This window comes from Etheostoma cragini, chromosome 9, assembly GCF_013103735.1.
Source record: "Etheostoma cragini isolate CJK2018 chromosome 9, CSU_Ecrag_1.0, whole genome shotgun sequence".
In the NCBI taxonomy this organism is placed as follows: Eukaryota; Metazoa; Chordata; class Actinopteri; order Perciformes; family Percidae; genus Etheostoma; species Etheostoma cragini.
Genome location: NC_048415.1, coordinates 28,484,209 through 28,496,883, shown reverse-complemented (window position 1 = coordinate 28,496,883; position 12,675 = coordinate 28,484,209). Strand labels below are relative to the sequence as shown.

General features: G+C 38.8%; 1 protein-coding gene across 1 annotated transcript in view; it reads left to right on the top strand.

The window, feature by feature from the left end:
• The window catches only part of LOC117950913 (inactive N-acetylated-alpha-linked acidic dipeptidase-like protein 2), a 498,171-nt gene that overhangs the window by 202,698 nt on the left and 282,798 nt on the right, over positions 1 to 12,675 (top strand). The window lies entirely within an intron of this gene.

Genomic DNA, 12,675 nt, shown 5'->3' with positions numbered 1-12,675 from the left:
ATTCTAGAGTTATATAGAGAGAAACAAAGTGTCTCCCCTGTGTTTTCTGACCGAGGTGGGAAATCTAAAGCAGTAAAAGTTAACCCTCTCCTTGATTTCATGTGGTTTATGGAGAAGGAGAACCAGGAAATGAGTCGGTGGAAATGATAGGAAGCCAAAGCCGAGCGACGTGCGTTGCCGCGGAATCTATGTAAATTTTTCGAGAGTTGCACGTCAGGCTATGGCGTAGGGTCCGTGCTTCCACATTCCTACAGTACGTACGTAGCCACAGCGTAGATTTTACCCTCAAGAACCGAGAAAATCGTATCCGAGCATAAACGGCACCTCTGCTTCATAATTCAATCATTAAATAACAAAACAACCAAGACACTTACCGATTGTTGCAGTTAAAGCTAATGAGCTAGCCGTCATGGAGGTCTCGTTGGGGTCTTTCTAGCGTCTACAGGTGATTTTCTATCTAGCTTGGAAAGTGTGCCTTTTTAGGGGTCATTAACCGTTAAATCCAAACTGTTACCTCCAAGATTTATCCACTTGATGTCCATAATTTATCATGTTTTTGCTCATTTCTGGCGCTAGCTCCGTGCTCGGTGTATTCTATAGCACTCTAATGAATCATTGCAAGTTCATTTACTGAAGTGAAGGCAAACATTATTCCTTATATGGGCGACAGTGAGAGCAAAGAGTATAGAGTGGAAAAGATAGTAATCCTCCAAGTCATACTAGTCTGTGATCAACGATAGTATATAGTGGACAAGATAGATAACAACCATTTTACAGAGGAGAATGTCGTCACTCTTTTGAGATTTGGCATTTATTTGAATAAATGTAAATAGTTTGTGCTATGTATGAGTTATAATGTTTATTATGTTTATTTTTTGCATATAGGAGAACTGTTTTAGACAACACATGCTTGTGTAGCTTTAGTGTGGGTGTAATATCAATACATATGGACATCATTATGTTGACTTATTATACTTATACTTATTGACATAGGTAATTGTCATGAGGGCAAAGGCGTATACGTTATGATTGTTTCTTCACAGTGTGACTCCCAAGACATAAGAAGTTTTTTTAGAGAGGAGACACACAGAGCGGTCCAGCTTGGACCGCTCTGTGTGTGATATCAATACATGTCTGTAAGATTCATGTTCCATTTTATTTATTTATTTGTCTTTACGGTTCTACAACAATTTTTAACTATCAAGTGACCTCACTGAAGCACAAATCAGTTTGTCCTGAAAAAAATAATTTTCATATTTTGACTGTAGACAACAGGTCAGTTAATGTTTTTTTTTTAGAATAAAACCAGATGGACAAGGAACTGTAGAAATTACCTTAGGTGCTTTAAACCATGTGCTTCTGCATTCCCCAGCATTTCACCTATAGTTGGAACAGTGTTGCCAACTCTTTTCCAATTAAGTAGCTAGCACTAGCCCCAAAAGTTACTAGAGGTTGCTAAATGACACCATGCACTCATCTGCATATTGGTGACGTAATTTGCATAAAGACTAGTGGTTGTGTCAGAGGACTGCCGGCTGCAAGTGGAAAGGAAGAGAGACCATGTGCTCTTGGCAGTAAAGCTGTGGACTGTGATTACTCTGAGTAGCATGCATGGAAATAAATTAAAATAAAATATGTCTTCCTTTACCCCTGATGGTTTGGTTGCTAAATTTGTCGTTAGTCACTTTTTAGGAGTAAAGTTGCTAAATCTAACAAGAAAGTTGCCAAGTGGGCAACACTGAATCATTACTTAAGTGTTATTGAAAGTGAATAGTAATGTGTTATTTCTCAGTTAACAGTAAACTTCTCAAGTTGGGAACAGTAGAGACAAACTGCCTAACCAGTCACAATCAGGTGGGAAGGTGTGGAGCAAAAACTTCCGCACAAGCAGAAAAGCACAGACGGCACTGCAGGTGCAGGTACTGAAGTTGGGTAAAATGGGCCCAGCGTGTGATTATCAAACCAACAGATTCTGCATCAAGCCCATTTGTCATTTTTGTACTTGTGGTATTTGGAGTTCCTTGGAGTTATAGGTTGACAGTCCTTTCTAACTCGTTCATGATTTCCTGTTATACCAAATATTCAACCAAAACCAACACTTTAATCCCTCTTTTGTAACTCCAAACCCATTTTATAGGGCGAGCCCACCAGTTTGGGAACTACTGTTACCATTTTTCCAACGGAGAAATTACTGTAGTGAGTGCAATGTAATAATAACCAACAGAACTGTTAAACTACAAAATGAAACGGTAGTTAACCTTTAATCTCAGAATTAACTCAATAACTTCCACAAACTGCATTGTGTTTCATCTGTATCTGCACCAACTGACCAAGGCTGAAAAAGACTTAATCCAATTTAATCCAGTCAATCGTGATGCCCAAATCAGAACTGTAAATTAGTCAATTGAAACATAAATCTTACACATGAACACATTTTAAACAAACATCTTTGGAAGAAAGGAGAGATGGAGTGTGTTTGAATGCAGCATTTCATACAGCACAGTTGCATGTTGAAATGAAACTATATTCTCTAGATTTAAATGGGTCATACTCATGAAGATCTTTTTTTATAAATGGAGCAGAAGGAGACTTTTTCTTGGTAGTGTGCCTTAGGCCATCTCTTGCAGACAACAGGGAGTTCACACACATTATACATTACACTTACACATAATAGAATCTGTGATTAGAACAACACCAGCAAACTCAATGCAGAAACGGTAAAATTATTTAAGGAGGTGTCAGATGCATCGTTGATCTTCTCTGCAATCCTTCAGGAGTGTGAAGGTTAATGGAAGTCATTATGCATGTAGTACTCTCACGCTAGCCAAATGACACACACGCACAAAGAAATACAGTCCCACTATTTATAGAGGGTTGTACTTCTCTGTATCCTGGGAACAGAGAAAGGGGTTGAAGGAGACACTTGTTATTCCCTTGAGCCCCTGCCGGCCTGAGGGCAGATGAAAAGTTGGAGTGATTCTCTGAATACCAAGTTTTTCTTCACTTTTTTCTCCCTCCCGCTCTCCTCGTTCTCCTTTCTCCGCTTTGCTCGATCCATCCAGCTGTCCACTTGTCGGAGTCTACCCAAAGGAGGGTCACAGTCATCCATCACCAGATTATTACCTAGCTCCGTTCCTGCACGCTGCCTTGAATTAAGCTGCAGTTTTTGGGATCTAAACATGGCTTTCTGACAATTAAATGTGGCGTTTGTGATGGATGGATGGCGGCCTAGAGCAAGTATACCGGACTAATAAGTCCTGCTGTTGGTGGCACTGTTTTGCTGTTGCTGTGGAAGCTAGGGTCTGTGACATACACATACACACACAAATCTTTGTGTCTGTAATATGGAAATCGGCACATTCTGCATAGAGAATATAGTTATAGGGGCTACTAACATTTCTGTCTTCACTTTTATGAAACCAAATCCATCCAGAGCAATGATGATGATATGTGGTATGATGTGTTAGAATGGGGAATTGGGCTTGAATGTTTGGGCACCACAGGTAAAAATTTGTATTAATGTGCATAAAGAAGCCAAGAAAAGATGGAAACATTTCCAAAAGGCTTTAAATGACAGATTAGACATTTGTGTAATATGTCACAGAAAGTTAGATTTTATTTCCATAATTTACACTTATAAAATGACATAAAACTAAAGAAAATGGCATCTGCAAAAGTGTGGGCACCCTGCAGAGTTTTTAGCATGCACTGCCCCCTTTGGAAGGTTGAGACCTGACAGCATCATGGATTGTTCTCAATCATCGTTGGGAAAGACCAGGTGATGTCAATCTTAAGGTCTTAATTGTGGATCGGAGAGGCTTGCCCCGAGCAAAAACAGCACCTCTGATTCATAGCTTAATCATTTAATAACCATAAAAGATAGAAACATACCAATTGTTGCGGCCAAAAGCTAACGAGTTAGCGGTTACTGAGTTCTCTTCCGGGTCTTTCTAGCCTCTACAGGTCATTTTCTATCCAGCCTGGAACTTGTGCCCTTTTTCAGGGTCGTTAAGCATTAAATCCAAATTGTTACATCCAAGATTTATCCACTTGATGTCCATAATTCATCATGTTTTTGCTAATATCTGCCGCTAGCTCCCTTTTCTATGTCTCTTCTCTGTGTGTCGGAATTGAAAGCAAGCCTTATGTCCACGTATGGGAGACAACATGACCAAATAGTTCAGTAGGAAAGATAGTAATCCGGGATTCGCCCCAGTCAAACTAGTCTAGTATGTGATCAAAGATAGATAGTGGACAAGATACATTACTACCGTTTTACAGAGGAGAATGGCGTCACTGGTTTGAGATTTGGCACATATTTGGGCCTTTTTTTAAAGACATGTAAAGTATGTGCTTTATGTGAGTTATGTTTATTTTTTGCATATAGGATAACTTTTTTAGACAACACCATTGCTTGTGTAGCATTGCTATGGGTGTAATATCAATAAGTATGATATTATTATGTTGATTATTGGCACAAGTAAATGTCATGAGGGCAAAAAGCGTCTGGACTTTCTTTGAAAAAATGTACATATTTTGTCAACTGTTTAAGTTATAATGTTTATTTCTTCACATTGTGACTCCAAGACATATGAGAAGTGTTTTGGAGAAGAGATTGGCTTAGGTTTTACGGCTCTGTCTATGATATCAATACATATCTGTGAGATTCATTTTCTTGTCCAGAAAAATAGGATGTTCAAATCTTGACTGTGGACAACAGGGTTGAATTTTACAAGCTTTTTTTAAATAAATCCAGACGGACAATGACGTGTAAAAATGTCATTGTCACATGTAGAAACTAAGGGTTCAGGGGGTTAAATGGCCAGACTCATCTGACCATGTACCAACAATCAGCACCATGGGTTTCTTCTAAGCAGTTGTCTAGAAAACTGAAACTGAAAATAGTTGACGCTCACAAAGCAAGAGAAGGTTATAAGAAGATAGCAAAGCTTTTTCAGATACCAATATCCTCTGTTCGGAATGTAATTAAGAAATGGCCGTCATCAGAAACAGTGGAAGTTAAAGCAAGATCTGGTAGACCAAGAAAAATATCAGACAGAACAGCTTGCAGGATTGGGAGAAAAGCAAGTCCAAACCAACACCATTCCAATATAAAGAGATACTTCTACAAACATTGTCTTCATGAAAGAATCACCAGATAAAACCTCTTCTACGTCCTCACAACAAAAATCAGCGTTTTAAGTTTGCAAATCAACATATAGACAAGCCTGATGCATTGTGGAAACAAGTTCTGTGGACCGATGAGATTAAAATAGATCTTTTTGGCCGGAATGTTTGGAGAAGAAAGGGCACAGAATTTAACGAAAATACCTCTGTCTAACTGTTAAGCATGGGGGTGGAACAATCATGCTTTGGGGTTGTATTGCAACCAGAGGCACAAAAGAAAAATAGAAGGAAAAATTGATTCAATAAAAGTTCAGCAAATTTTGGACCCTAACTTAATGCCATCCGTGAAAAAGCTGAAGTTAAAGAGAGGATGGCATCTACACAGCGATAATGATCCTAAACACACCTCAAAATCCATAGTGGATTACATCAAGAGGCGTAAACTGAAGGTTTTTTCCATGGCCTTCACAATCTCCTGACCTCAACATAATTGAAAATCTATGGAAAGACCTTAAAAGAGCAGTGCGTGACAGACAGCCTAGAAATCTTAATGAACTGGAAGACAATTGGAAGGAAGAATGGGCAAAGGTACCTCACAAAAGAGTTGAAAGACTCTTGGCTGGCTACAACTAACGTTTCCAAGCTGTGATTCTTTCCAAAGGGGGCGGTACATGGTATTAACTCTCCAGGGTGCCCAAACTGCAGATGCAATTTTTTTGTTTTCTGTTGTTTTGAAAGCGTAAATGATGGAAATAAAATCTAAATCTTTTTGACATTTATACGAATGTCTAATCTTTCATTTGATGCCTTTTGGCTTCTTTATGCACATTATTAAAATTTTTTACCTGGGGTGCCCAAACTTTTGCGTTCATATGTGTGGAAGTTATTCAGTTAAGGATATCTCATGGCTCTACAAAGCTAACGTTAGCTTACGTTAGTTGCAGAATCACGCTAAACGGGAATAGAAAATCCTCTCTGTTGTTCAAAGTTTGCGAATGTATAAACTACAACCTAAATCTATCCATGTAAATTAAAAAATTCGTAGTTTCATAGATTTCATAGATAGATAGTTATAACAGGATTGAGCTAGCAAAGTTGTTTGGTTTACATATCTGCGGTAATTATTCCGTTTGGGAAAGCTAACGTTAACTCAAGTTGGCTGGCTGACTCATGTTAAACAGGGAGGGACCAAAAACATCTCTCTTGCTTCTTCTATTTTTAGAGCTTATTGCCCCACAATATGAATACAGTTTCATTATAACCTTTATTTTGTTGAAAAAACGTTCTTGTACAATCACAATATTACACTTGAGGGTTTGACTTATGTGACAATGTCATATGATTGGCACTTCAGTAATGCTTACGGACTAGTTGGAATAATGGAACATAACAGATTGGCAAAGATAACCAAACAGAGACTTTTGAGGCAGTAATTGAAATAAGACTTTTTTCCAGAGGAATTTCTTTCTAAAACAATCCAAGGGAATATGTATTTGTTCATTTAAGAATGGAAATGTTTCTTTATACATGTTGAATTGTAATTTACAGTTATACATGTTACACAGTGATTTATTTCTAGGAAATTGCTGGAAATATGAATGATTGAATATTAAATAACGTTTTAAAGGCCCATAGTATATACAAGAGAGATGCATCAGCATGAACACTAACATGATTGGCTAGAAAGGTATTCAGTTTAGATTTTTACGTAAAAAATATTTTTTTTTAATTAATTTTAATTTGTTTTTGTGCTGCTGAATGTAAAATTATATTGGCTCAGAATAAAAAAATATAGTTATTGACAAACTTAAACACTAATTCTAAATTGATTTCATCCTGATAGCCAACAACAACTTACAGTGAGAAGTATTAAATGAGCAGAGGGAAGGGTAATTAGAATATTTTCTTAACTTGCTTATTTATGGTTACACATCAGCTCAGTCACAGTGAATCAAATAATCATGTACACAGATTAAAACTGGATTCTTGCTTAGACGTGTTACTCCAAATAAGCAACCGTCAATAGTATCACTGAGCAACACCTCTATCAGACTCCTGGCTGTTGGACAGAGTTGATTTGTTAGGGTTTTACCCTGTGACCTTCTTTTATGGGCCAGTTTTTTTTTTTAACCCCTCACACAAATTGCCACTTTCCTAAAAGACCAGCCACCTGCCTGCATGAATTGCTCATGCTTATTCTATCTCAGCAGTAATGTATCTTCTGAACATATTGTTTGTGCTATGCATGTTCTAGTTTTGCAGTGGGAAACAACATTCTGCAGTCTAAATCAGGCCATTTAATTTGATTTGCTTTTAAAGTTCAGTTTGAGAGATAGAAAGCCTATATCCATGTACAATGGAATTTGGAAAGCACTTCAATTAGTGAAGACAGTATTACAAGACATCACATACAGTCATTTTGGGTATTCCATTTTAATAAATAAGTAAATTAAAGATTGCACATCATTGCAAGTGCATTTCATATTTGAAATACTGTGTAAGTTATGGTTGTTTGCAGGAATTAAGAATTCTGATAGCCCAAGGGAAACTGACACAGAAACTGCTTTTGAGTCAGTTGGTCTGGCTTTGTATGCACCTGAACCGCCTGCCGGAGGGCGGGAGGGTGAACATTTGCTGACTGCGTTGGGAAGGCTCTTTACTGATATGCCTTTTCCTGCTGAGACACCGTGGAGATGTCACATTGACATTCTACAAAGAACACAGGAATAAGGACACATGGTTATTTAATGATACAGGAAAGTAAAAAAAGTAAAAAGTGACACCAGAGCCAGATCAGGTGGTTGTCATAGGAGCTGCAAGACTAACACACTGACAAAATACACAAGCGGCATCCCATCCACAACTATGAAGTACAAGAAATCCTCCTGGCACCGCACACATTTACCAGAGGTTCTTCTTCATCATGAAGTGAGAGACTAGCTTCCCTGTAGAGCCCCGGGAACATTTGGTCACAGCTATAAGGACTAGAGGTGGAGATCACAAATTCACTCTAAAGATTGGTTCTCAGTGAATGTCCTAAGCTAAATGGTCGCATCAGCATTTACGTTAGAGATGGAGACTCAAATTTGAGACTCGGATTCAAGTCACACTTAAAGGGTAACCAACATATTTTTTAACACCTGGACCGTAGTTTTTCTAAGTGACTGATGGAAACAACAAACAATCTTTGACAATGGTCGGGTATTAAGCGAGATCGCTCGGCAGCACTGAAGCAAGCTACAATTTAAGTTAATAGGGCATTTCATTGTCGAACTTGTATTTACCTTCACAAAAGTGCTCATTTGCTGTTGTCAGATTAATATTCAAAATTTTCGGACACTGGTCCTGCTCTGCTGCGACTTGGGCTAGCTCATAATGTTGCCTTGTTGTTGTTCTTTGTTTTGTGTGATTGTACGTGGCTTCCTGTGACCTTTTAGTGTTTTTTTATCCCATCACGGTGCTCAAGCACAAAAACAATGCTGTTTTTAATGAGAGGACTGCTTTTGATCCCAATTGTTTGGGTTGGATGCCACTCCACGCCAGCGGGACGGGGAACGGTGCCAAACGCGCTCCTCAGCTACACCCGGGATAAGCTCCTGCTTCTGCGACCCAGTCACACGCCTGCCCCTCAGCTGCAGAGAGAGCTGCTTGCCCGAAATCCGGTTGCAGTGGACAAACACAGAAGAGGGGGAAACGTTGCCGTACATGCTTCGCTGCAACGTCAGCTCGTTGAAGAGCAAAGTTGTGGAGCTCAAAGTCATAACTAGATTTCTACACGAGTACTGTAAGTCATCCCTGTTTGTCTCCACTGAGACGTGGCTGCAGGGGGACATGCCTGACTCGCTCTTCTCGCTGGGCGGCTTTTCCCGGGGGCGTTCTGACAAAACCAATGACTCTGGCAAGAGTGAAGGTGGCGGTACTTGTGTTTACAGTTTTTTTTACAATTGCTATGACAATTATTTCAATACTCCATATTAAAACAACTTTCCTAAAATCTTAACACACCAACACACCTACAACACATAATTGACAAAACAGTTCCATGCTCAAAATCACACATTGTAAACTAAACTTCAGCACTAATTTTCAAAATACAATAATACACTAACACAATACACTAAGTCTATCAAAACATTGCAAACCTGTCCCAAAATCAAATCATTCTTCCAAAACATTAACACATGTTCTCTGCCAACAGGAACATTTAGTCAGTCATTGCCCAATATCATAAAAACACTAATATCTGGTGGAATTACAGAAACTGCATTATTTGATATGTGTCAGGTCCGCCCTTATACAATAGACACTATATTGTATTGATCATAGATTATGCTTTGCACTGCAGTTTCTCTTGAAGCCTCTCTACATTTTAGTTTTGGTGGGTTTAGTAAATGCTGCATTTTGTTTCCTTTGCAGCAGAGTTTCAATACAAAATATGAATGACCCATCTAGAGTAGCTTTACAGAATGTACAGTTTATAGAAAAAAAGAAGACGTTGCAGCAAAGGCTGTTTGCAAGTGGACAAAAAATATATTATGAAACAATACAACATATTCAACAGAATATGCCACAGAAAAAAATAATCTTTTAATCTGCTCAGTCTTCTGCAATTGGCCACATATTCTCATCTCACACCTGATATCTTCCCTGGCAAAGCATCTTGGGAAGTATCTTTTGCCATGCCTTAAGCACTACCGGCACTGTTCAGCTGTGATGTCTCGGCATGCAGCATCCATTGTACCCAGGAGGAACATTTGGTCTTCTGAACGCTAGTCAAATACCTTCCATCTCCAGGCTGAGAACAACTCCTCAATGGGGTTGTGAAAAGGGGAGTAAAAGGCATCATCCTCGGATGGGTGTCACACCAGCTCACCTGCACAGGAATGGTGGAATGCCACATTGTCCCATATAATCACATATTTTGGCAATGGGTCTCCCATTTGTGCGCTTTCTGCCTCTGGCGCATGTCTTTCATACAGTTCTTCTAAAAACAGGATAAGGCGGTCTGTGTTGCAATCTCACATGTACACATGAGTGGACTGTTGAAGCCACCCTCGTCAACGTAGATCATTTCATGTGGGACTTGATTGGTCTCCAACTCCATGACTCTCTGAACGTAATCAGACATGGTGTGTCTAAATGCTTTGCTGTATACCTTCACTATGTCTTACTGTACTTCAGGTTTATAGAGTAGTTTACTGCAAAACACACTATGTATAGTACAGTAATGACTGTATAGCATAACCTTACCCTGATGTATTGGCTATGGAGTTCTTTGATGCACTCACCATTCCTTAGAAAAGGAACTTTCTAAAGTTGTTTCATTCTGACCCTGCGTTTAGTCTAAGAAATTGATGTTAATTTGATTGCTGCAATTTTCACAAAGACAAGGTTGTCATCTACAACTCTGGACTGAATGTCCTTCAGTTTTATGTCATTGTCAGCAATCACCATGTTGAAAATAGCAAGTTCCTGTTCAAGTTCCTTCATTTAGGAGCTTTCCTCTGCGCCCTGAGGTATGTAGACGTTGCATCTTTAGAGAGACACAATACAGTTACATGTTAGGACCAAAAGCATACTGTCACTGTAATACATGATAAAATTATGTAAGCTTTGAAGTAAGTTGGTTTCTAGAAAAGCCCAGACAATGGATGCCACTGTGTCCCGGTGGAGATTTGGCTCCTTTGCCATACAAGATCAGTCAAAATAGGTGGTCTTTTATGTACTACCATATTGTCAAGTTATTGAAAGAACCTCAACACCTGAGTGTGTTTCCTAGATGGGAATCAGCTGTGATTGATCTATTTGCATAACTTTAAGTAGCTGTTTCTCTCATTTAACAATGGAATGTAATGAAGGGGATATAGTTTACAATTTGAAGCTGTTCAGCTGTTCACTTTGACTTTAGCCTATAAGTTAGGTTTAGTACATGATGTTATCTGTTCTAACATACAGTTAGAAAGCATATGCAAATTTGTCAGTAAAAATCAATTGTTTTGGTCTTGGTTGAGCTTGTGTATAAAAAAGTTCAGGCATTTTAAATTAGTAAATATATAAACTATATGCATTTGTGTCAAAGCAACAGGAAATGTGTTAAGAGTTTAGGGAAGTTGTTAAAGGTATTATAAAGATTGTAGTATCACTTAAAAAAAAAAAAAAGATGAATGTCAACAACAAGTGGTGTTCGCAGTTAACAACGAAAGAGTTGGTCTGCAACCCCAACATTGAGCTGACGTATTTAGAGATCCCATGGCAGGAAAATGCCCCCGCTCTCTTCCCCTAAAAAGCTACAGACTCAGAGATGGCACCTTTTAAGGAAAGCTCATTATGGGACTGGCTCTAGTGGTTGTAATTCTGCACCAAGGATGAATTTGGGGAGAGAGACTTCCGATACAATATTAAGGGACAGCTAAGGTTTATATAAGAGACTTCAGATACAGTATTAGGGACTACTAAGGTCTATATAAATGCATGCAAAGAGCACCATGTCATTCGACCTTTACGCCTAATACCCTTATTATCATCATATTATTTACTGTTTGCATCCCGCCCAGTGGAAATGCTGTAAATGCAGCTACTGGCATAGCAGACTGTGTTCAGGGGCAACTAAAGCACACTCCTGAAGCCCCCTGTTTTATTTAAAATCATTTTAATGGTTTTAAACTTGAGCCCGGTTTACCAGGGTTTAATCATGTGGATTGTAATACCAGAGGTAAACATATTCTTGACAAATGCTATGGTAACGTTAAGAATGGTACACCGCTAAGGTTAAACCCCTTGAGGGTGTTCTGATCACAATGCCATCCACCTAATCCCCATGTACAAGTCCCTGCTTAAAAGCAGCAAACCACAGGTTAAAACTATATATATATATATATACTGTATATATATATAATTTTTAATCGCATAATTCCCCTGATTAATCACGATTTATCGCAAAATGAAATAATGAATTCAAAAGTGGTGTATATAGTGCAATTTTATTTTAAATGTTCCGCCATATGAACAAAAGTGCCGTAACACTTGGTCTGCAAAAACTTACCAGCATTTTGTTTCTAAAGTAGTAGTTAAATAAAATATTTAGTGTACATCTCAACTTAAACAATGTATTTATCATGTCCAGAGTTGAATTCCATCTGGTTGGAACGTGTTAATTAGCGACTCCTTCTTATGTCTACGTTCTTCTGTTGTTGCGCTAACTCTGCAGCCTTGCTGGACTGGGTTTACAGCCCCACAACTTTTAAGCACTTTGCAAGGACACTGTCAGAGACACTGAGAGACACTGTCAAACGCGCTGTAAAGCAGTGACACTGTGACAACGCTGGAGACCGGCGCAAAGCAGGGGACATGATCAGAAGGCAGAAGGCTTGGAGCAGCGATCATATTTTGTATCTATTCGTACTATCTGTGCTAACTGCGAGGACTTGGGCGGACGGTTCCCGTGCACGGTAAATAAACTCGCCGTTTTTTGGAAGTGCTGACTTCTTTCCTAAATTGTAAGCATTAAACCGTCATAAACACGCTCATGCCATACATCATTTGAAAGCT